At 40.6% G+C, this 26,724-nt stretch overlaps 1 pseudogene across 1 annotated transcript; it reads left to right on the top strand.

The window, feature by feature from the left end:
- Positions 1–268: 268 nt before the first annotated feature.
- LOC147626714 (ribonuclease TUDOR 2 pseudogene) lies at positions 269–26,605 on the top strand (annotated as a pseudogene). Its single transcript, XR_015268639.1, has 2 exons — positions 269–369; positions 25,882–26,605. The product of XR_015268639.1 is annotated as a ribonuclease TUDOR 2 pseudogene (transcript).
- Positions 26,606–26,724: the final 119 nt, after the last annotated feature.

Below are 26,724 nucleotides of genomic sequence, written 5' to 3'. Positions count from 1 at the left end.
CATCCTCTGGGAATTCTGCGAGATATGGTGGTGGAGTTGGCTGGAATACGGTTCTGGTTGTCTTTAGTGGTTTTGGATATGGAAGGAGCACAGGCTGATTTCAATTTGTTGCTGGGATGGCCTTCGCTCCGGCAGGCAAAAGTTAAGCATAATTGGGAAACAAATGTTCTAACACTCTGCAGGGGGAAGAAGAAAGTTAAAGTAACTCTGGAAGAGCGGTGCTCGTTGGCCGACTACTGCTAGACCAATCATTGCAGAAACCGTCAATATGGTAGAAGGATTGGATGATGATGAGGAAGTAGAGTTTCTGGCAATTAATGAAGAGCTAGTGTCACTCTGTGTTATTGATATTGAAGAAATACAACACGGGTATTAATCTACGAAGGAAGCCAGAAGTGAAGCAGAAGGCAGGGATAATAAGAAAGTTATTGATGAATTAGCCGAGTTAGACATAAAACAGATACTGCTGCAGGAAAGGAATTTCAAGAAACAAATGCAAATAGTGATTAGGGCAAAGGAAGAAGGAATTGCAGACAGTAAATTTGGGTGAGCCGTCGGAAGACAAACCTATGAAGATAGATGTGAGTGATTGGGATGTGAGGTGAAATGGATGTGATGTGGATCGGGGTAGATATGAATGGACGAGATGTGAATGAATGTGATGTGATGAGATGTGGATATGGGTAAATGCGAGTGGATGAGATGTGATGAGCATAAATGTGGAAAGATATGAATGGACGAGATGTGAATGAATGTGATGTGATGAGATGTGGATATGGGTAAATGCGAGTGGATGAGATGTGGATATGGGTAAATGCGAGTGGATGAGATGTGATGAGCATAAATGTGGAAAGATATGATGAGATGGAAAATGATGTGATTGGATGAGAATGGATGAATGACGATGGGAATACAATTGATTGGACTTGGATTAAGTAATGTGGATTGATGTGGAACAATGTGGAAAGAGGAGAGTTCGTTATAAAAACTGTATTTATGGCCTGTTTTTAAATGACTGTTTTATCTCAAGAATGCTGGGGAAGCATTTTGACCATCTTGTAAATGAGGTCATGGAGACCTAAGTGATAAAGTTGCACAGCTGACGAAGAGTCAATGGAGAACGTCTCACGTAGCAAGGTCGGCCGAGGTCTTGACCAGCCTTGATTCGATTTAAATGGTGAGCTTCCGGTAGGTGGATGAGGGACCAAGGAAGCGGCCTATGAGAGTAAAGTGCTAGGTGACCTGCGACGAAGGATCCTAGAGGGTGGTGACCATACGATGCTCGAGCTCTAGGTCACCGAAGATACCCACGCGTGCATCGAGGAAGATATTGGAACAAGGAGTAAGAGTTGTTTTCTGAATTCGGGCATGGATCTCGTTGATCGACCTTGCTGGTCCTCAACAGATGAGTCCATGCCTTTTTTATCTGGATCTGTTGGTTGATCTTGCTGATCTTCAATGGAGAGTCCATCTGGATTTTTATAAGTGAATATAATTCCAGGTACTATGAGCTAGTAAAAGGCCCTTGAGTGGAGAGGTGGTGAGCGTTCTGGTTGCCAATGATGCCATAGGTACACCGATGAAGGAATGATTGGAAACTAGAAATCAACCAGATATTTTGGAGGATTATGATCAATGATACTATGATTTCATTAAAAGATTGTTTTAAAGATAGCTGAATCGGTGAAAAAGGCAATTTCATATAGGGTGTATAAGTGGTGTGACTAGCTTGAAGTTTGCATGAAGATTTGGCTAGGGGGCCTGGAAACTCTTTTCCCTGGTACCCGGGACAAAACATTACCAAATTCCTAAATGGATCTCATCACTACAGTGGTTGGGAGGTTGGCTAACCCATGGGATTGTTGGATGGGGTTAGGCTGGACTGATGGATCCCTAAAATGAGACTCAATTCTGTTATGGTACGATAGATGAAGTAAATCTCAGATAGTAATTGTTCTATGGAAAAGAATCAATGGCTGTGCTCTCGATGAGGAAAAAAGCATTGGTCTCTATGATCCAAGTGCAAGTTTCTTCCTTGATCTGACCAAGTGACTTACAGGTTTGGTCGGATCAGTTTGGTCAGTGATGACCTTGACTACGTTAGAGTAGAAATATCATGGAGAAATCGCTCGTGCTTTCTGGGTGAAGGAAGTGTTTTCCAGGTTCAATTTTGGAAGAATCGAGGGGTTAGTCTCTTGTCCGGATATCCGTGTGTGAGGCCTCGAGTGAGAGGCTCTGCCGCCCCACGCAAGAAGTGCTACTTCCGCTGTTAGCAACCCCAAATTTGTTGCACGGAGGGGGCAGGGATCTTTCACGATGGATCCCAGTAAAGTGGCAGCAATTATGCAAGCACGTGCACCATGTAACCCAGGGGAAGTAAGCCGATTTTTGGGGCAAATCAGGTGGCATGGAAGACATCTCTGGTTGTTGGCCCATATTGCGGTTCCGCTAAATCTAATGACCCATATTCCGAAGTTTCAGTTCCAGTGGACTCTTGATTGCGACATAGCATATCGCAAATTGCGGTTATTACTGCCAAAGGCTCCGATGTTGATACCCCCAGATTGGGAACATGAATTTCATGTTTTTGTGGATGCCTCAGCAAATACCCACGGGCGGCAGTGTTTTGATGCCAAAGAATGTGGATGGGTGGTTCTGGTGGCCTGTGTTTTATGCTAGTCGCGTGCGGCTATCGCGCGGCTATCCAATGCTGAAGTTTTTAATAAAATATCCATTCTTTTTCCAAACAATTGATTCCAAAAAATCTATAAATATTCTTTAATTTACGACCTAGTGGTGTGCCTTAAAAGTAGTCATTGGTAATGATTATGGATCTGAAGACACTTTATATATGCCACATCCAGAATGACCAAAGTGTTCTTCTTCTTCTCATAGGCAACAATGCTCCTAAACTTGCATAGAAAATTAAAGTGTTAAATTTTATTATGGATTATATAATTTACTCTAGACAATGGACTATAAAATGAAAACCTTTGGTTTTGAACAAGAGGTATCAACTCTTCTAAAAAGTTATTAAGCTATGATTCCCCCACTTATTCGTTTTACGATCAAATGTTAAAGAGTCCATAAGAAGTTGTCAAGCCACAAGCATCTGTATTTTTCTAGGACTACTACTTGTATTGTAATTCAAAAATGTACCCACGAGCCTCCTTAGTCTCTCAATAGTAGCTTGTGAGACCCCTGCCCCCTCTACATATCAAATTCTGGGGTGCTAGCACAATGGAAATAGCAACTTCTTGTGCAAGGCAGAGCTTCCCACTCAAGGCCTTGCCCACGAATGTCCGGACAAGAGACTAATCCCTCGGTTCTTCCGAAACCACAAACCCGAAAAAAACTTCCCTCGCCGAGAAGGCATAAGTGATTCCTCCAAGAAAATATATTCTAATGTAGTCAAGAGCCTTAATTACCCTTTTGCATTTCGACTGAACTTGCGGGTCACACGGCCGGATCAAGGGAGGATCTTGCACTTAGATCATAGAGACCAACGCTTTTTTTCCCATCAAGAGGCACAACAGTTGATTTTTTTCCATAGAACAAGGATTATCTGTGATTTACTTCAACTATTATAAGTTGAACATAATTGAATTTTATTATAGAAATCCATCAGTCTAGCCCATCTAGTCCCATGGGTTAGCCAACCGCCCAACCACTGTATTGATAGGATCCATTATGAAAATTTGGCTATGTTTTGTCCCGGGTACTAGGGAAAAGAGTTCCTAGGCCCCCTAGCCAACACACATGCAAAATATAATTTAGACACACCACTTACGCACCCAATATGAAATTACCTTTTATAGATTCAATTGTCTTTAAAAGAGCAGGCCTGAAATGAAACCATAGTATTTTGAATCATAATCCTCCAAAATATTCAGATCCAATTTCCAACTTTTTCGCTTTCCAAACATAACATCCAATTTCGGTCATTCCTTCCTCAGCGTACCTATGGCATCATCGGCAACCAGAACGCTCACCACACCTGCTCACTCAAGGGCCTTTTCAATAGTTCCTAGCCCATAGTACCTAGGAGTTTAATCACATAAAAACCATATGGACTCTTAGTTGGAGATCAGCAAAGATCAACAACAAGATCCATGTAAAAGAGTCATGAACTCATATGTTGAAGACCAACAAGGCCAATCAACCAGATCCATGCCCGTGTTCAGAAAACAGCTCCAACTCATTTTCTTCCTAGATGCACGCGTGGGTATCTTGGGCGACCTAGAGCCCGAGCACCATATGGTCAGCACCCTCTAGGTTCCTTAGCAGGTGACCTAGTGCTTCTTCACTCATAGGCCGCTTCCTTGGTCCCTTATCCACTATACCACAAGCTCACCATTTTGATGGAACCGAGGCTGGTCAAGACCTCGGCCGACCTTGCCACACGAGAGATGTCCTTCATTGACTCTCCTTCAACTTTTGCAACTTTTTCACTTAGGTCCCCACAACCTTATTCCACAAGATAGTCAAAATTCTTCCCCACAGCATTCTTGACATAAAACAATCTTTCAAAACAGGTTTCACATACAAATATAGTTCCAAACAAAATTTCCATCTTTCCTCATCATCCCACATCCTTTCACATCATTCCTCATCATATCTCATCATTTCACATCATTATCATTGTCCCATTCCACGTCATTTCTCATTATTCCACATTTTCTACACTAAGTCACATCCAATCACATCATTCCTATAACAACTCACATCCATTCACACCATTCCTACATCCAGTCACATCCATTCTCATCCATTCACATCATTCTCATCCATTCTCATCCATTCACATCATTCTTACATCCATTCACATCATTCCTATATGGGTGGTTGTAGGATCAAGGTGCCCAATTTTATCCACTTAAACATCCTATAAACAGTAAAAAAACAGGAATTTGTTTACCTTTAGTGGCCAATCTCTCCTAGCTAACTAAGGAATTTCCTTTCAAGTTCTTTTCTTGAACATCACATGAAAAGTTGGGAATATAGATGCATAATCTGATTACGCATTAGATAGTCAAAAGTCCTCATTTCCTTAGGTACAAAGTCAATGTATACACCCTGTCCCAAATCTGGGTTGATTCCATAAAGTTCTAATATCTTTTATATATAAACTCATATGAGAATCCCACTTTGGACCTTAGATATTCACATAATATAGATCTTAACTTATTTCTTTGAGAAAATTTTAAGCTATTTGTTTATTTTCATTAAATATTTTAAGGTGTTTAAAGTGTTATAATATATGCCACTTTTTGCACCCATAATAGCTACCACTTAAAATGCTCAATCTTGTAGATTAAAAGAGTGGTAGATAGTGAGACATTAGTAGAATGTGGTGGTTGGTCAAAATTTCAAATCCAATGGTTGGGGATTTTAATAATCTCTTTTCCAAAATTCTTCCAGGCTAATAGAAGTCTTGTAAATATTAATAATATAATTAGTAAAATTACATTTTTGATTTAAATCATCTAAAACCTATAGGGACTAGTGTACTTGTAATGATGCATCTATGGGAAAAAAATTGGATCACCCTAAGTATGGAAAGATCATTTTTAAAATCATTTCATCATATTTTTTTTATAATTTTGATTAATCAACTAATTTTTATTAATTTAAGTTATATTGGGTTAATTTGAGTGCATGTTTATTTTCTATTAGTTTCTTGATCTCATTTGAAGTACCTTGCCCCCCCAAATTTGCTCTCCAAGCATTGCCCCCCGAGTCCAGTATAAAGTGGACAAAATTGGACACCCTGATCTTGCAACAACCCATATCCATTCACATCATTCCTATATCCTCTCACATCATTCCTATATCCGTTCACATCCATTCACTATTTTCACATTCTTTCTCAAATTTCTCAAAATAAAATATGCTCAATATGCTTCTTTTGAATAAAAGATTCATGGGATTTACAAAATCAATTATACCCACATTTTCTCTTTTAGTATAAACACTAATCCATTTATCTAAATGAATTATTTCCATAATTCTCATAAATTGAATGATTCTATAATATTTATGCATAACCTTCTTTATTTTTTTGATTATTGAATAATACTCAAAGCTCCACTTTTAGCATAAAATTTATTTATGCATGTACATATATACAGATAAATATAACAAAAATTCCTCTTTTCTCTATTTAAACAATTATGCATAAATAATATAAAAGTATTTTTCATAAATATGACAAAAATTATTCTTTTAGCATAAAAATATCTATACCTAGAATATGATGGGAATTCCTCTTTTTGCTTTATTAAATTTATGCATAAAAATAAGATTTATAGTTTTTCTGGAAAATTTTACCATAGCTTCGCTGCAATTACTGAGAATGTTCAATTTTCTAACTTAATTGAATACACATAATTGAAATGTTTATTCAATTTTATAACTTAATTGAATACACATAATTGATAGGAACTCCTCTTTTAAACTAAAAATTTTATTATGCATACTTAGCATAATTATGATTAATCCTCTTGATTTAAAACATCCATTCATCATTTCTATAGGATAATTCTTATAAAATGTTAGCATAACACTCTTTCAACTTTAAAATGAGTTTATAGGATTTTTCTAAATCATAAACAAGCTTAAAGAATTTAATCATCATTTTTAACTAGATTAAAATCATAAAAATACCTAATCTTTTTCTTTAGCTTGTCAAGCCTAGATTTTTTTTTAAGATATTAAGTTTATCATTAAGAACCATCCTTCTAACAAGGATGTAACCATAAAGATGATTAATCTTTCCAAGAAAGAGAGATTTACTAATTAAGCATAAAGATTAGTATTAAACCATTTAAGCATTATGAATCATTAAGAAAACTTGATTTCAAGAAAAACCCATTTAAAAGCTTCCCAAGCATTAGAGGGGTTGGGAAGAAGAAAGTCATTGAGAAAGATAGAAAAACCATTGAATTAAGTCTTACCTTTTATTTTGGCTTGATTCTTTTAGAGAGAAGTGAAGCCCACAAAGCAAGGTTTGGCCACCAAATTGGGAAGGGTAATCTCCAAGAGAGAATTGAGAAGCTCCAAAGCTCCCAAAAGTAGAGGCAAAATAGAGGGATAATAGAATTACACTAAAACGAAGATAATACTAGCATGTAATTACTCAAAGATGAAAATACAAAGGAATGAGGGTCTATTTATAGGTGAGGGAGGGCACTAACCAAGTCCAACCGGGATCTACAGGCTTCCAGCTTTAGTTTGATCCATTTTGGACAAGTTTTGGACCAGTTTGACTCCCTTTATGATCCATTTAGCAGGAGGAGAGATAAAAATATCTCATTTTTTGAATTAAAAATACAAAGCAATGATGAAAAAAAGGCGTCTACTTCATGAGGCCTCTCCCTCCTTACCGAGGTAACAAAAATGCATAATTTTACCAAAATATCCCAGTTTTTAACTAATAAACCCAGTCCTTGGTCAACTCTTCATCTTATGTGAGCAGTTGCTCATTTTTGGGAGATTTTCTTTTATTCTTTGTATTTTTGTCATCCCAACACTTGGATTAATCCTATTGGCCCTTTGGAACCTTATTTGGACCTTAATCAATTTTTTTTGAAAATGTGGACCCTTAGGCTAAGATCTCTTATACACATATTCAATTAATTTCTAATGCACATTGGAAAATTCTTTTTGAACTTCTCTTTCAGGGGAATTCATCTTAGATATTAAGAGAAACTTTGTATCTTAAAATATCTCAATTTCGTATTACCTCTCTCTAGAACATTTTATCTCTAGGCCAAAAACAAGGGAAAACAATATTTTCTTGTATTCAGAAATAGGGGATGATTACAGAGACTGAAGGGGAGGTTCTTACACCTTTACATCTTAAAAGCTAGGGGGAGGAATCTTACACAGCCCTTGAGGTTCCCGGCTCAACTAGAAGACTGTTCTCACCTTGGTGTATCATTAGTAATGTCATACAATTATCTTTATTTAGGAATGACGTAATAGATTGAACAGAGACATGTATGCACAATGAAAAATGTTTTTGCAATATTGACATGTGATTTGTGCCCTTTCTGCTTCTTCAGCACTACTAATAGTCCTTTGGATACTATGTTCTCCAAAAAACCATGGAAGAACCTATTGCTAAATTGCTGATGATTATTCATATAAAATATGCAAGAGTATCTTTGACATTGGAGAGAACCAAGACAATAACTAAGCTTAACATTGCATGGCATTGACATATTATATTTCCTTGGTCTTGTGTGTTCTCTTTTAGGGTTTTGTGAGTGTGTGTGTGCTTGCAAGAGCTCAAGCTCTCTTCTCCCCTGCATCTTTTCATGGTATCAGAGTCTGGTTCATGCTAAGGGCTCAGCTGCAAGCAAGAGAAGCACAGGAAGCGGTACGAGGGTAAGAGCTTCAACTACTCTTCCCTATTTGTGTTGGCGACTACACCCTTGTCGGGAGCTTTACGGGAGGCACCGACAAACGATCTCGCAGGAGTAAAGCTATAGGGCAACTATTCTCTCCTATCGGACAAAATTTTTTGGGCCAAAAACGCGTTTTGGGCGTGTTAGGACCTTTGTTTTTCAGATAGCAGGTGATTTCGAGCGCGTCAGGACCTCCGTTTTTTAGATAACAGGTGATTTCGAGCATTGCGGGTAAGTCATCGATTCTCTGTAGTACTCTATTTTAAGAACTGTAGGAAGACAGATTGGCTCTGCATACACTGTATGTGCTGCAAGGAGGTCAACAGTTTCCATTGGGTGTATATATGCACATTGAGGTCACTGGTTGTGACATTTGAGTGTACTACAGTATCGCTGCAGAAAATACAACAATTTGTGCAGGACAAACCAGAGTGCTCTTTTTGGTAAATTTGTGTGTCTGGCAAGATGTCAAATAATGGCATAAACCAGATTGTTGCTGAGAAGCTTGATAAGAACAACTTCCATGCTTGGAGGTTCAGGTTGACAAATTTCCTGATGGTGGGAAAGGGCTACTGGGACTATATAGAAGGTGAGCATGAAGAGGCACCGGAGATACCGAACATCAATCCGACTGCTCTGCAGATGTGAAAAAGTTCAAGGATTGGAACCAAGGAGCCAGAAAAGTTATGTATTGGCTCTCTATCAGTATACAAGACACCATGATTGCGCACATACAGGATGCCAAGTCCCCTAAGGAGGCATGGGACACCTTGGTAAAACTCTATGAAACGAATACCAAGGTACGAAAGATACAGTTGAAGAATGAACTTCATACTATGGAGAAAAAGACTATGTCTATGGTGGTGAATGACTATGTATTGAAGATAAAGGATATTGTGGAATCCCTTGCATCTATTGGTGTTTCAGTAGATGATGATGATAAGGTGGAAGTTTGTCTACGTGGACTCGGGCCACAATACAAGGCATTCAAGACGTCTATTCAGACTCGAGAAAACATTCCCAATTTTACAGATTTGGTGTCTATGTTGATTATAGAAGAGAAGAGCTTGGGTGAAAACCAATAGTCTTCACAAAACAAAAACAATTCAGAGCAACAGGCCTTCTACACAAGTTCAGGAAGAGGACGAGGTAGAGGAGGCCATGGACATGGTCACCGAACAGGTAATTAGAATTATGGCCAGCAGCAGCAGCAACAACAATAGTCTTAGAATTCACAACAACAACATGCAGGCGAAAGAGGCCAATTCAGAGGCAAGGGGAGTCAAAGATGTCATGGAAATTGGCAAAGGCAGTGTATAATGATACACGTGGATGCTTTTATTGTGGTAAGCCTAGACATGTGTAGGCAGATTGTTATAAGAAGTAGGCTGACATGAAAAATGGAAAATTGTAGCAAAACAACTATGCATCCTCGAGCAGAAACAATGAGGATAATGAAAGGTTGTTTGTTATGCAGCATGTCATTAATGCCATGTCTGAAAATGTTGAAGAAGCACATAAAGATGATGTATGGTACGTTGATTCTGGTGCTTCGAACCACATGACAAGTCATGGGGAGTGGTTCAAGGAGATGAAGAACCCCTTGAAAGACCAGGTTTTGTGAAAATAGGGGATGACACTACTCATCCAATTGCCCATGTTGGAGATGTGCCATTGTCTATACAGGATGGCAAAGTGAAGTACCTTGCAGATGTACTTCATGTTCCGAACATAGCAAAGAATCTGGTTTTAGTTGGCCAGATGATTGAGCGGGGTTTGCAAGTTTGGTTTAATCCTGATGGTTGTTATGTTGTTAAAGACTTTAAAGACAAGTGCAGGTTGGTTGCAAAAGGCAACGAGTGGGCAGAATGTTTACATTGAATGTAAACATGCCTAAAGTTAGTGCTACAATGTATGATAACCACACAAGGAAAGTGTGGGTATACTTCATGAAGGAGAAGAGTGAGGTGTTCACTCATTTTCAGAATTTCAGAGTTATGGTTGAAAAGCAAACAGGGAAATATGTAAAGTGCCTAAGGTCAGATGGAGGGGGAGAGTACTTCTCCAGTGAGTTCTCTAAATTTTTGAAGAAAAATGGTATTCGGAGACAGTTTACATGCAGATACACTCCGCAGCAAAATGGAGTTACTGAGCGAAAAAACAGGCACATTGCTGAGATTACGTGAGCATTGATGGAAGAGAAGAATATGCCGCATAGCTATTGGGCTGAGGCTGTTTCTACAGCAGTATACATCATGAACAGGACTCCAACTGCAACCATACATGATGTAACTCTAGAGGAAAGGTTTACTGGCAGAAAACTTGATTTGTCTCATCTAAAAGTTTTTGGATGCATTACATATGTGCATGTGCCAGATGAGCTGAGAACTAAGCTGGATCCAAAAGCTGAAAAATGTGTGTTTATTGGATATTCCCTTGAGCAAAAGGGATACAGGTGTTATAACCCTGCTAAACATGAGTTGAGGGTAAGCAGGGATATTGTTTTTAATGAGATGAGCAGCTGGTATGCTGTTGAAAAAGAAGCTATTGGGGCTGATGTGAGTGGAAGTATGGTTGCACAGAATTCAAGTCATCAATCATAGTCTTTGAGTGGACCAGAAGAGTCCTCATCTAGTGGTTCTGTTGATAGACCATGGAGTGGCAAGCTGCATCATAATACCAGTCCTGCTGCAAATGTAATTAGTACATCACATAAAGGCATAGAGAAAGTGGGTGAGCCCCGTAGTATGCCTGACATTTCTGTGGGGCATTCTCATGTTGATGGAGAGTCTAGTGGCTCAGAGATGAGCCTTGATGAGAGGAGCTTGGGATACCAGCTATGAGAACACGTGGTGTCAAGAAGGCTATGGAAGCCATGAATGCAAAGCTACAAAGATCTGGGAGAGTGAAGAACCTTGTGAAGAGGTTTACCTATGATGGTTATGTGGCACATCACTATGCATACATGGCAAAAGTTGTGCAGGTTGTAGAGCCCACATGCATTGATGAGGCTATTGAAAATGTGTGTTGGGAGAAAGCTATGGATGAGGAGATGGATGCACTATATGGAAATGAGACTTGGGATTTAGTGCAATTGCCTGAAGGCAAGAAAGCCATTGGATGCAAGTGGGTGTACAAAGTAAAACATAATAGTGATGGAAGCATAAGAAGGTACAAGGCTAGATTGGTAGCCAAAGGATATGCGCAGACATTTGGCATTGATTATGAGGAAACTTTCAGCCCAGTTGCCAAGATGGAAACAGTGAGAGTTGTGATAGCAGTGGCTGCGTCAAAGCAATGGTCTTTACATTAGATGGATGTAAAGAATGCATTCTTGCATGGGGATTTGCAAGAAGAGGTGTATATGTTACAGCCACCTGCTTATGAGGATGTGAGTCACCCCGAGCATGTTTGTAGGTTGAAGAAAGCCTTGTATGGCGGCTTAAAACAAGCACCAAGAGCATGGTGGTCTGACAAGATTTTTGAATATCTTGTCACTATTGCCTTTCATGTAGCCGATGCAGATTTCTCGCTGTATGTGAGACACAGTGATAGAGGGGTTGTGCTTGTTGTTTTATGTAGATGACTTGATCATTATGGGGGACCATGATGTAGAGATCTTTAATGTAAAGATCTTGCTTAGACAGAAGTTTGAGATAAAGGATCTAGGGGAGCTCAGATATTTCTTGGGCATTGAGGTGATTAGGTCACCACATGGTATTGGATTACTACAGAGACAGTATGGCTTGGATGTGTTGTCCAAGTATGGTATGACAGGCTGTAAGCCTATCTCAGTGCCATTAGATTAGAATGGCAAATTGAGTGCAGATTCAGGAGAGATTTTGGAGGATCCTACTATGTATAGGCTCATAGTAGGAAGCTTGATCTACATGACGATCACCAAGCCAGATTTGAGCTATGCTGTTGGGTTGGTGAGTCAGTTTATGCAGGTTCCTCGGAAGCCGCATTTGGATGCATTGAGATGCATACTGAGGTATGTGAGAGGTCTACTTTGCATTGTGGACTCTTGGGACAGAGATATGTGTATATGGATACACAGATGCTGAATGGATTGGTAGTATCTTAGATAGAATATCTACTAGTGGCTTCATGTTTTCTTTGGGGAGTGCTCACCCCTACAGCAGGTGGCACAGACAGATGTGCAGAAAGAGAGCAGTTTTTTTCAATTTTTTGCTAGGTGGAGGCCAAAATTCAAGTCTTGTGATTGATTAGTTTCAAAATATCCTTAGCAACTCTATGGTACACACACTTGAGAAGGATGCTATATTATTGGTTGAAGCAATTATGCATTTTGGAGCTGATTATGAGCTGATTAAACAAGCTGTCTATAGTGATTAGTGAAATAGAGGGTGATTAATCGACTAATTACTCTCTCAACTTAAACAATTAGTCTAATTCCTTTTACATGGAGTTAGTAGACATCATTGATAAGGTAATGAATGCCTGGTCTCTCAATTTGGACAAGAATCAAAGGAATTAGAGCACTTTTACTACTGGTTTTTCTCAAAACAGAGAAGGGGATTTGATAAATTTGGTATGTACGCACCTTGGATGGTGTTGATATGCAACATTGAGCTTGTTTAGGTGTCAATGCAAGTTATCCACTCTTTATTGAACCACTACATTGCAATTTGAAGCCTTGGAAAGTGTGCCAAAATAGGGTACTTTAGATTGTGTATGCCAGTTCAATTTGAATGCAATCAGTTTGATTTTCTAATCAACAGTGAAGTTCGTTGAGTACTTTGGAGTATCTGGAACACTTATATTAAAGTGTGGTTGATCTGAGGAAGGCTCGTTTACAGAATTGGATGTGTGCGGAAGGTGCATTTGCATTGAGCAAATATGTCAGACAACCCATTACAGATTGTGGGTGAGAAGTTGGATAGAAAGAACTTCCAGGCATGGAAGTACAGGATTAAAACCTTTCTAAAAGGAAAAGGGTTTTAGAACCTTGTTACAGGTGCAGATCCAGAGCTGGAACTATCCCGACAACCTACATAACAACATGTTGTAGCTCATAATAAGCAATGGTCAGAGAGAGCATACAAAGTTTTGCAGTACTTGTCTATATGTATCTCAGATGCTATACTCATACATATATATGATGCTGAGAATCCCAAGGATGCGTGGGGGATACTTTGGTAAAGCTGTTTGATACAGATAATAGTGCTCGTAAGTCTCAGTTGAGACAACAAATTCATAATGTGAAGTGCAAAGGAAGGAGTATCCATGATTATGTACAAGAGATAAAGAAGTATGCAGATGCATTGGCAACTATCAATGCCCCCATGCCTGATGATGATTTAGTAGACATTGCCTTGCATGGTCTTGGCAAGGAGTACAAGTCTTTTGATACATCTATTTTTGTTCGGAGTTCAGGTTTACCAGATTTTGATGAGCTGGTTTCTCTCTTGCTTGTTGAGGAAATCAAACTCAGAAACTCATTTCATGATGCATCTACTAGCCATGATGATAATGGCAGAAATCAGGCTTTCTATTCACAAAGGGGATTTAGAGGCAGGGGGAGATTTGCATCATGTGGTCGTGGTGATGGTCGTGGATGGCACGATAGGACACCACAACAAAATTTTCAGCCTACATATGGTGCTAGAGGTGGTCATTGTTGAGATATCGAGCTCGTCTAGTGAGGCGGTGGACACTGATGACCCGCCTGGGGGATAGGCCCCACACTTACACCACTGGCATGGTTGGTGAGATCATGGGAGATATGCGGCCAGTGGGATGACAGGCTGTGTGACAGCCATTCTAGAGACTGGCATAGTTATAGCGCCAGCTCATTTAGTCGGGTTCACACTATAGAGAACCCGTGTATGTATTTGGTTGAGTACCTTTCATATTGTGTGTACTCTTATTCTTGTATATGGTGTGTTGAGTGTTGAGTGAAGAAGGAGAAGATTTTCAGCCTCTCACCTTGTGTGTTCTCTATTAGGGTTTTGTGAGTGTGTGTGTACTTGCAAGAGCTCAAGCTCTCTTCGCCCCTGCATCTTTTCATGGTATTAGAGCCTGGTTCGTGCTAAGGGCTGAGCTGCAAGCAAGAGAACCACAGGAAGCGGTACGAGGGTAAGAGCTGCAACTACTCTTCCCTATTTGTGTTGGTGACTACACCCTTGTCGAGGCTCTATGGGAGGACCGGCAAACGATCTCTGATTGAGGAGCTTTCTTCGCGGGAGGAAAGCTATAGGGAAACTATTCTGTCCTATCAGACGAATTTTCTGGGCCGAAAATGCGTTTCAGGCGCGTCTGGACCTCCGTTTTTCAGAAAGCAGGCGATTTTGAGCACTACGGGTAAGTCATCGATTCTCTGCAGAACTCTGTTTTAAGAACTGCAGGAAGACAGATTGATTGTGCAGACACTGTGGGTGCTGCAAAGAGGTCCACAGTTGCCATTGGGTGTATATATGCACATTGAAGTCAATGTGACATTTGAGAGTACTACAGTACCGCTGTTGTGCAAAAATACAGCAGTTTGTGCATAAAAACCAGAGTGCAGTTTCTGCTAAAATTGTGTGTTTGGCAAGATGTCAAATGATGGGATAACTCAGATTGTGGCTGAGAAGCTTAATAAGAATAACTTCCATGCTTGGAGGTTCAGGTTGATAAATTTCCTAATGGGAAAAGGCTATTGGGACTACATAGAAGGTGAGCATGAAGAGGCACCGGAGATACCAGATATAAATCCGACTGCTGCAGATGTGAAAGAGTTTAAAGACTGGAACCAAGGAGCCAGGAAGGTTATGTATTGGCTCTCCATTAGTATACAGGACACCATGATTGGGCACATTCAGGATGCCAAGTCCCCCAAGGAGGCGTGGGACACCTTGGTAAAGCTTTATGAAACAAATACCAAGGCATGTAAGATACAGTTGAAGAATGAACTTCATACTATGGAGAAAAAGAGCATGTCTGTGAATGACTATGCGTTGAAGATAAAGGATATTGTGGAATCCCTTGCATCTATTGGTGTGTCAATAGATGATGATGATAAGGTGGAGGTCTGTCTACGTGGTCTCGGGCCACAATACAAGGCGTTCAAGACGTCTATTCAGACTCGGGAAAACATTCCCAACTTTACAGATTTGGTGTCTATGTTGATTATCGAAGAGAAGAGCTTGGGTGAAGACCAACAGTCTTCACAAAGCAAAAACAGTTCAGAGCAACAGGCCTTCTACACGAGTTCAGGAAGAGGACGAGGTAGAGGAGGCCGTGGACACAGTCAAGGAGGTGACCGAATAGGTAATCAAAATTATGGCCAGCAGCAGCAGCAACAACAACAGTTCCAGAATCAACAACAACAACAACAACACACAGGTGGAAGAGGCAAATTCAGAGGCAGGGGGAGTCAAAGAGGCCGTGGAAATTGGCAAAGGCAATATAATGATGCACGTGAATGCTATTATTGTGGTAAGCCTAGACATGTGCAGGTAGAATGTTATAAGAAGCAGGCTGACATGCAAAATGGGAAAGTGCAGCAAAACAACTATGCATCCTCAAGCAGAAATAATGAGGATAATGAAAGGTTGTTTGTTATGCAGCATGTCATGAATGCCATGTCTGAAAATGTTGAAGCAGCACAAAAAGATAATGTATGGTATGTGGATTCAGGCACTTCGAACCACATGACGAGTCATGGGGAGTGGTTCAAGGAGATGAAAAACCCGGAAAGACCAGGTTTTGTGGAAACAGGAGATGACGCTGCTCATCCAATTGCCCATGTTGGAGATGTGCCATTGTCTATGCAGGATGGCAAAGTGAAGTACCTTGCAGATGTACTTCACGTTCCGAACATAACAAAGAATCTGGTTTCAGTTGGCCAGATGATTGAGCAGGGTTTGCAGGTTCGGTTTAACCCTGATGGGTGTTATGTTGAAGATTTTAAAGACAAGTGCAGGTTGGTTGCAAAAGGCAACAGAGTGGGCAGAATGTTTACGTTGAATGTAGACATGTCTGAAATGAGTGCTGCGATGTTTGCAAATGGTTCAGGAATTGTTGCAGACACAGACATTTGGCATAAAAGGATTGGACATGTAAATGTGCAGAGATTGAAGTCTATGCAGACAAAAGGAATTGTGACAGGGCTGCCAAAATTTAAAGTGGAAGGTATACAGAAAATATGTGAAGCATGCCAATTTGGGAAGCAAACAAAGCATATGTTTCCACGTAACAGATATGTGAGCAGAAATGCACTAGATGTTGTGCATTCAGATGTATGGGGTCCTACGAAGACCATATCTATGGGAGGCTGTAGGTATTATGTGACTTTCATTGATGACCACACGAGGAAAGTGTGGGTATGTTTCATGAAGGAGAAGAGTGAGGTGTTCACTCACTTTCAGAATTTCAGAGTTTTGGTTGAAAAGCAAACAGGGAAATATGTAAAGTGCCTAAGGTCAGATGGAGGGGGAGAGTACTTCTCCAATGAGTTCTCTGAATTCTTGAAGAAGAATGGTATTCGGAGACAATTTACATGCAGATACACTCCGCAGCAAAATGGAGTTGCTGAGCGAAAAAACAAGCACATTGCTGAGATTGCACGAGCATTGATGGAAGAGAAAAATATGCCGCATAGCTATTGGGCTGAGGCTGTTTCTACAGCAGTATACATCATGAACAGGACTCCAACTGCAGCCATACATGATGTAACTCCAGAGGAGAGGTTTACTGGCAGAAAACCAGATTTGTCTCATCTGAAAGTCTTTGGATGCATTGCATATGTGCATGTGCCAGATGAGCTGAGAACTAAGCTGGATCCAAAAGCTGAAAAATGTGTGTTTATTGGATATTCCCTTGAGCAAAAGGGATATAGATGTTATAACCCTGCTACACCTGAGTTGAGGGTAAGCAGGGATGTTGTCTTTGATGAGATGAGCAGCTGGTATGCTGCTAAAAAAGAAGCTGTTGGGGCTGATGTGAGTGGAAGTGTGGTTGCACAGAATGCAGGTCAGCAATCACAGTCTTTGAGTGGACCAGGAGAGTCCTCATCTAGTGGGTCTATTGATAGACCATGGAGTGGCAGGCTGCATCATAATACCAGTCCTGCAAATGTGATTAGTACATCACGTAAAGGAAAAGAGAAAGTGGTTGAGCCCCTTAGTATGCCTGACATTTCTGCAGGGCATTCTCATGTTGATGGAGAGTCTAGTGGCTCAGATATGAGCCTTGATGAGGAGCTTGGAATCCCAGCTATGAGAACACCTGGTGTAAAGAAGGCTATGGAAGCCATGAATGAGAAGCTACGAAGATCTGGGAGAGTGAAAAATCTTGTGCAGAGTTTACCTATGATGGTTATGTGGCACATCACTAAGGTTGTGCAGGTTGTTGAGCCCACATGCATTGATGAGGCTGTTGGAAATGTGTATTGGGAGAAAGCCATGGATGAGGAGATGGATGCACTATATGGAAATGAAACTTGGGATTTAGTGCAATTGCCTGAAGGCAAGAAAGCCATTGGATGCAAGTGGGTGTACAAAGTAAAACATAACAGTGATGGAAGCATAAACAGGTACAAGGCTAGATTGGTAGCCAAAGGATATGCGCAGACATATGGCATTGACTATGAGGAAACTTTCAGCCCAGTTGCCAAGATGGCAACGGTGAGAGTTGTGATAGCAGTGGCTGCGTCAAAGCAATGGTCTTTACATCAGATGGATGTAAAGAATGCATTCTTGCATGGGGATTTGCAAGAAGAGGTGTATATGTTGCAGCCACCTGGTTATGATGAGGATGTGGGTCACCCCGAGCATGTTTGCAGGTTGAAGAAAGCCTTGTATGGCTTCAAGCAAGCACCAAGAGCATGGTCTGACAAGATTTCTGAATATCTTGTCACTATTGGCTTTCATGTAGCCAATGCAGATTTCTCGCTGTATGTGAGACATGGTGATAGAGGAGTTGTGCTTGTTGTCATCCATGTAGATGACTTGATCATTACGGGGGACCATGATGCAGAGATCTTTGATGTAAAGATCTTGCTTAGATAGAAGTTCGAGATGAAGGATCTGGGGGAGCTCAGATATTTCTTGGGCATTGAGGTGATTAGGTCACCACATGGTATTGGATTACTGCAGAGACAGTATGGCCTAGACATGTTGTCCAAGGATGGTATGACAGGCTGTAAGCCTATTTCTGTGCCATTGGATCAGAATGGCAAGTTGAGTGCAGATTCAGGAGAGATTTTGGAGGATCCTACTATGTATAGGCGCATAGTAGGAAGCTTGATCTATATGACGATCACCAGACCAGATTTGAGCTATGCTGTTGGGTTGGTGAGTCAGTTTATGCAAGTTCCAAGGAAACCGCATTTGGATGCATTGAGATGCATACTGAGGTATGTGAGGTCTACTTTGCATTGTGGACTATTCTATGAGACTGGGACAGAGATATGTGTACATGGGTACACAGATGCTGATTGGGCTGGTAGTGTCTCAGATAGAAGATCTACCAGTGGCTTCATGTTTTCTTTGGGGAGTGCTGCTGTGACTTGGAGCAGCAAGAAGCAGCCTACGTTGCTCTATCCAGTACAGAGGCCGAGTACAGAGGAGCTGCTATGGCAGCATGTGAGGTAGCTTGGTTGAGAAAGCTACTTGTAGATTTGGGTCTATCAGTGGATAGATAAGTTGTCATTTTTTGTGACAACATTAGCAGTATACAGTTGGCCAGGAACCCAGTTTTTCATGCTTGCACGAAGCATATAGAGGTCCACTACCATTTCGTCAGAGAGAAGGTCTTGGCAGGAGACCTTGACCTTGTTTATGTTAGCACAGAGGATCAGGTAGCTGACATCTTCACCAAAGCATTGGGTACAGAGAAGCTCCGTAGATTCAGGGCTGCAGTAAATGGTTGGGAAATGCATCAAATGGATGTGAAAAATGCATTTCTAAATGGTGATTTACAAGAGGAAGTTTATATGGCAGAGCAGCCAGAAGGATATATACACCCAAGGTACCCCACTCATGTATGCAGATTAAAGAAAGCATTATATGGTTTGAAGCAATCACCTCATGCTTGGAGTGATAAGATAAGCCGATATCTTATCTCCCTTGGATTTTAGGTTTCTTCAGCAGATTTTTCACTCTATGTGAAGAAGACAGATTATGGGATTATCTTACTTGTCATCTATGTGGATGACTTGATTGTCACAGGAGATCATGCTACAGATGTTATGCATGTCAAGAAAGCATTGAATGGGTAGTTTAATATGAAAGCCTTGGGTGAATTGAGATATTTTCTTGGGATTGAAGTGATCAAAGACCATGTAGGGACATGGTTAGTGCAATGCCAATATGCATTGGATATGTTGGCAAAACATGGGATGACAGGGTGTAAGCCAATGAGTACACCTTTGGAGTAGAATGTGAAGCTGCGGTAGTCTTATTTACATGACTATCACATGCCCTTATCTCAATTATGCTGTGGGGCTAGTAAGCCAATTTATGCAGAGCCCCAGAAAACCTCATTTGGATATAGTGAGATGCATTATGCACTATGTAAAGACCACTGCACATTATGGTCTTCTTTATGAGCATGGTGAAGGATTGGATGTACATGACTACACAAATGCAGGTTGGGTAGGTAGCTCATATGACAGGAGGTCTAGTGTGGTTATGCCTTTACATTTGGAAGTACAGTGGTGAGTTGGAGCAGCAAGAAGCAACCAACTATTGCTTTATCTAGTACACAGAGGCTAAATACAGGGGTGCACCCATTGCTACATGTGAAGGAGTATGGTTAAAGAGTCTCTTGGTTTATTTGGGTGAGCTTGTTGGCAAGGTTATCATTCATTGTGACAACATGAGTAGCATAAAGTTGGCCAAGAATCCTGTTTTTCATGCGCGAACCAAACACATAGAGGTCCACTATCATTTTATTAGAGAAAAAGTGTTGGATGGTACAGTGGATTTGCAATATGTGAAGACTGAAGATAAGGTGGCCGACATCTTTACAAATCCACTTTAGTAGGGAGAAGTTTGAGTACTTCCGTACTATGTTGGGAGTACATGGGATGAGCTTGAGGGGGAGTGCTGAGAGCTTTGATAGCCCAAGATCATTTACATCTTCATCTATGGCAGTACATCATGAGCTTGAGAGGGGCTGTTGAGATTCAAGCTCGATGTCGTCTTGTGCCAGCTGCACTATGTGTTGGCATGTTAGGTAGTAACATGTGTGAGCCATAAATGACCGCATCCATTTGGTCATAGTGTGTGGACATTAGCTAGGGTTAGTAGTGTGTGAACACAACACATGTAGTGTGTTGTAGATTATGGATTATGGTTTTATGCATTGTGTGAGATTGCTTCCCTCTATGGTTAGGGTTTAATAATACATTAGGGTTTGCTCCTGTGTGTGTGTCTCCTCTCTCTCTCTACGCGTTTTTCATCAAAGGTGAGAGGCTAAAAATTCTCCTTCTTCTTCACAAAAGAGGTCTACAAGGAAGATAAAGTGACTAACACACATAATAGAGTATATACAATTGGTCCATAATGTGAACAAGCTAAGTGGAGTAGGTAAGTGTGGACTAGTCGGTGCGGTCCAGCTATAGAATCTCTGGCGAAGATATGTTGGTGCCATAGTACCAAACTTGCCAGTGATGTAAATAATCGAACGGTGATGCAGGCACCTTGTGAGTGTCAATTGGACTACACCGACTAGCCCGAAAAATTGTGTCCAATAAACAATACAGTTTCCCTATAACTCTACTCCTATGAAGAAATCTCCGCAATCGGAGTTTGTTTGCAAGTCGGTGTAGTCCAACTATAGAATCTTTGGCGAAGATATGTTGGTGTCAGCTACCAAACCCGCCAGTGATGTAAATGTCAAACAGTCATACAGGCGCCTTGTGAGTGTCAGCTCATGTTGAGCTTGACATCTCAACACCTTCTTCTCCTTAATGTCCAAAGATTTAAAAAAAGCCTAGAAACAAGCAGTGCCGGTGCGCGGCTTGTTTCTAGGCATATTTTTTATATATTTGTTGAGCAAGACAAGTGCAATCTCTTAGTGAAAGACATTGCAATATCTTTTTATGTGTTTATATATGTTGAAAGATCCAACTTCTTTTTTTCAATCTTGCAATTTCATGGTGAAGAGCCATGTGCTCTGGCATTCAAGTACTGAGCACACTACTCAGAGCTTTATTATCTTGGATATGGTTAGAGCTAGTCTAGAGATGATCCCCCCCCCATGTGTTATTCATGGAAGCCTAGAGATGCCTTCCTCCATGTTTTATGCCTAGGTATGATGCATATGTGAGGAAGTGTCTCCTCCAATGGTATGTAAAGACTATGAGATCTTTGATGAAAATACAACTATTTTACCCAAAAAAATCCAAAATAAAAAAAATGTTTGTTTTGACTATTTGTGGAGAGGTTTATCAATCAATCAGTATCATGTGGAGAGGTTTTTTTTTTGTTGAGGGCATGATTAGGGCACATGTGTGAGCATTAAGGATGCATGGGAGGTTTGAGATGAAGTTGTTGAGGGTTAACTCAGCACCAGATAAACTTTACATTAATTCTTCTTGTCATTTCAAGTATTCTATCTTTTGCACAATCTGAACATTTACAACACTTCATTCATTTTGGTAATTCCTAAGCATACATTGATATCTTTTCAATCGAAAGCAAACATGTTGGACATAACCCAATAGTAAAAATAGTAAAAAACTCCTTCCAAGATAATAGATGTTTTTTCCAATAGCTACACACATTTCTATATCTATACATGGCATTCGAAGCTTAACTGCCTTCACCATGAAGATCCCAAGAGACATAACATGACACGACTCTTTAACTCATGACTCTTTGAAAAGATGCAGGGGGGAAGAGAGCTTGAGCTCTTGCAAGCACACACACACACTCACAAAACCCTAATAGAGAACACACAAGGTGAGAGGCTGAAAATCTTCTTCTTCTTCACTCAACACTCAACACACCATATACAAGATAAGAGTACACACAATATGAAAGGTACTCAACCAAATACATACACGGGTTCTCTATAGTGTGAACCCGACTAAATGAGCTCGCGCTATAACTATGCCAGTCTCTAGAATGGCTGTCACATAGCCTGTCATCCCACTGGCCGCATATCACCCAAGATCTCACCAACCATGCGAGTGGTGTAAGTGTGGGGTCTATCCCCCAGGCGGGTCATCAGTGTCCACCGCCTCACTAGACGAGCTCGATATCTCAACACTCTTGACATCTCCGATAAAGGTTTAAAACCTAATAATACTTAATACTATCCTGTAAAACCCTAGGTTTTACACTTGGCAATCACGAACACAAATTTTGCCAAAATTTTACTAGTCTGAACCCACTTTAACAGGTCCACCTGATCTTTGAGGTACTACTCTTAACAAACTCAGATCTTCCCTTTTTATCTTTAGCAAGATCCTTCCTAGTATCTTTGTCTGATTCCTTTTCCAGTAATTGATCTTGCATAATATCAGCAATCTCCTTAACCAGATCAGCCAACATTTTTGCATGTGTATCAGAAACAAGGCCTTTGGTTTGGACTGGTACTATGTCACCATCAGTAATCTACAAGCTTTCCACTTCAAGATCATCTTGTTCTTCAACAAATTTGTTCAAACCTGCAAAACCACAAACAAATTTAAAGGATCTTTGGCTTTCTATTGAAAACCCTTCATCAAGCTCCTTGTACTCTTTGATGGAATCCAAGGGATTCTCCCAAGTGGTCTGACATGGCAACTCCACCTGAAGAGGTTCTATATTAACATGAGAATGAATTGATTGAAATTTCAGGTTTTTCTTTTGTAAGGTTGCTATCTGGGCCTTGAGTACTTCAATTTCTGTAGTATGCTCTCTATCTGCAAAAGCTTCCCATGGCCTGGTTAGCATCTTGTGAATTCTGTCTTTTATACCTGTCCAAATGAAATTGCCTGTATTCGTCAGCTTTGATTTCATAACTACCAAATCTTCATTGCTTCATGAACACACCATTAATGTCCACTTCCTCATCTTCAACCATAGATTTCAGTTGATCTTGTACAGTCATATAGTCCTATGAGCTGATTAATCAAAACTTTATTAATGGTCTGCAACTCTATATTCTGTTTTGCCAGTTCCTGTAATTCAGTGCTATATGACACCTTGATTTCTGTCAAGCCAATCTGTAAGGATCATCTCTATTCGTACTCTGGCGCCATAGCTTTTTCTTGCCATTTTCTCAGGTATTCTTCCAGCTTTTTCTGATCTTGCAAATGAGACTGCTCCCAAACATGCAATTGAGCTTCTTTACCAACTGTCTTTCCAAGCTGAGCACTTTCCTTCTAGCTCCCTATTTTTCTTTTTATCTGCTCTTAAGTACATATGTTGTTGGATCAGAAAGTCATCCATCAATTTCCAAGCCTTCTTAGCTTCTGCTAGAGGGATCTCTTGTGCCACACTTGCATGCTGTGTTTCTTGCTTTTCAAGTTTCCCTGAAATCTCAGGAAGTCCCTCCATAATATCTTTCCCTTTGCTCATCTTCAACTTAAAACCCTTCTTTTGATTAAAGCTTGGAGCGCCACTGATATCTTTCTCTACAGAACTCAGAACTAAGGGAGTCACAAACACAGGATCAGTAAGGGCCTTGTGACTTCTGGCAGCCCTATTTGACTCCTCAATTGAATACCCTGCCCTTTGCAGATCCCTTGACAATTCTTATGTATTCACCACTGCATCCAGCTTCAGTGTTTTGCTTCTAATTTGTGGGGGTTCATCATCTAACATCTCCGAAGTTCTTTTAATGCTCCTAACATATGGCCTGATTTTCGAGATGAAGTTTCCCCCATACACATACTCCAAATTCTTCATGGTCTGGAAAATAGCTGCTAGCATGGGACCTAGCCTAGATGCCTTGTCCACCTTCCTTTTATCCTTTTCCTTGATTTCAGACATAATCTTTTGATGGACTATATGGGCCCAAGCCACAATCTTCTTGCCCCTCTTGTAAAGTACCCTTGCAATAACAAGGAAGGATTTGCTCTTCAAAGCTAACTTCTTCCTCTTGTCCTTGCTCTTTAATTTAGGAAATAATCCATCTATAAGGAACATCAACATCTGGTCATACCAATTTTCTGGTTCAACTGACTGAGCCTGAAAAATCTCAGAGTGAGGGAAATCATCAAAAATTCCCTCTTGCTTCTCTCTCCTGTTTCTATTCTGCTAAGATAGTCTACTACCACATGACTTCTTCCTGGTGTATGGATATTTGTATAATCAAACTCCTGTAATAACAATACCCATCTAGCCATCCTCCCTATGACAAATCACGTTTATTCATATAAAGAAGACCCTGGTGATCTACATGAAAAACCACCCTATTGGCCAAAAGATAATGTCTCAACTTCTTGAGAGCATATATCACGCCTAATGCTTCTCTTTCCGTAATTGAATACTTCCTTTTTGCAGTAACAAGTACTCTGCTTGCATAATATAGTGGTCTAAACCAGCCCTTTGTCTTCTCCTGCATCAGTACAGCTCTTACTGCAATATGGGATGCATCAATAAAAACATGAAACTCCAAATTCCAGTCACGTGGCTAAAGAATTAGTGCCACCACCAACATCTTCTTTAATAATTTGAAAGCTCTATCCTGTTCTTCACCTTAAATAAAAGCTATCTTCTTCTTTATTAGTTTTGTCAAAGGATGGCACACATGAGATAAATATCTCAAAAACCTGTTATGCCATTTCACCTATCCTATGAACCTTGCCAATTGCTTGACATTCTTTGAAAGATCCCTGTCCCCACCCCGTTGTCGTGCCATGGCACGTCTATGGTGTGAAACCATGCATATGAGGCCATCAAATGCAAATCCAGATGCATGGGATTAAGTGCCATGACTTGAGTCATTATATGATGCCTAAGTACATATGTTCATATTGTAAATGAGGTTCAATAAGACGAGCTGAGGCTGAGCCAGGCCTCGAAGCCTGTGTACATGAGTGTGGTGTGAATTATGGAGTTTTATGCTTATGGTAGACGTTGTAGTAGGGAACGCCCTTCTCAACATGTATGGAAATGTGAGAGTATGTATGATGTAAGGATTGGCTTTGAAAGAATGCCCTTTTGAGATATCGTGTCTTGGAATGCCATGATTTTTGTGCTTGCTCAAAATCGATATAATCAGAATGCTTTGGATTTTTTTTAGCTGATGCTACTGGAAGGTTGATGCCAGAAGATTTCAAGTCAGGGGGAGTTCAAACTTAGTACCTCTTTCTAAAGTTGCATTGCTGGTGTGGCGCCCCTCTCCAGTGTCTATCCAAGGGAAGTGAAGCTCTGTTAATCAGCCTTTTGAGTTCGTATCAAGCTAGCAAAAATGGTGAAGTTTACCATCGATGAGCTGAGGCGTATTATGGACAAGAAGCATAACATTAGAAATATGTCTGTGAGGATTGCTCATGTGGATCACGGTAAATCTACATTAACAGACTCTCTGGTGGCTGCTGCTCTGCTGGCATCATAGCACAAGAGGTTGCAGGAGATGTTCACCTCACCGATACCCGTCAGGGTGAGGCAGAGCCTATAGATGGTAGTAGTTTGAGCAGCTCATCAGGAGCTATGTTGACTACTGCACAAAGGTTGGCTGCATCAGCAGCTGGTGTGGAGGTTCCTCCAGACCCTTATGCAAGGGAGGCGAAGCATTTTACTGAAGTGCGAGCATTGCATAGAGATGTGCGCATTGTTTTGGAAGGGGCAGATAAGTTCAGTAATCTGATAGGCTCACTGCATTACCCGAATGGTGATGTTGCAGTGGATTTGGCCCTTGAGCTTTCAAAGAATGGCCTAGCTAAAGTAGTTGAATGGAGTGCAAAGCTGCTGGATGAAGATTCAAGACGGGCTTTAAAGAATGCAGAATTATTGGCAAAGAAGGAGAGGCTGCGTTTGTGGATAAATTATGTTCCTCCCCCATCAAACTCAACTGCTATTCGTAATGACAACTTCAAAGGCAGAGTTATAGAGGTTATCAGTGGAGACTGTATCATGGTGGCTGATGATGCTGTGCCTTTTGGAAGTCCATTTGCGGAGCGTAGGGTGAATCTGTCAAGTATTCGGGCTCCTAAGATGGGAAATGTAAAGAAGGGTGATAAAGGTGGCAATGAGTACCTCATCAATCTCATAGATTCTCCTGGACATGTCGAATTTTTCCTCTGAAGCGACTGCTGCAGCATTAAGGATTACAGATGGGGCACTGGTTGTGGTAGATTGCATTGAAGGAGTATGTGTCCAAACAGAAACGGCGACCAACAGTAGCACCCCTCCAGCAGCTGGAC

This window comes from Cibotium barometz, chromosome 22, assembly GCF_041138505.1.
Source record: "Cibotium barometz isolate CiBa-2024 chromosome 22, ASM4113850v1, whole genome shotgun sequence".
NCBI lineage: Eukaryota > Viridiplantae > Streptophyta > Polypodiopsida > Cyatheales > Cibotiaceae > Cibotium > Cibotium barometz.
Note: the sequence above shows the minus strand (reverse complement) of the source record. Positions and strands in the feature narration are given on the sequence as shown.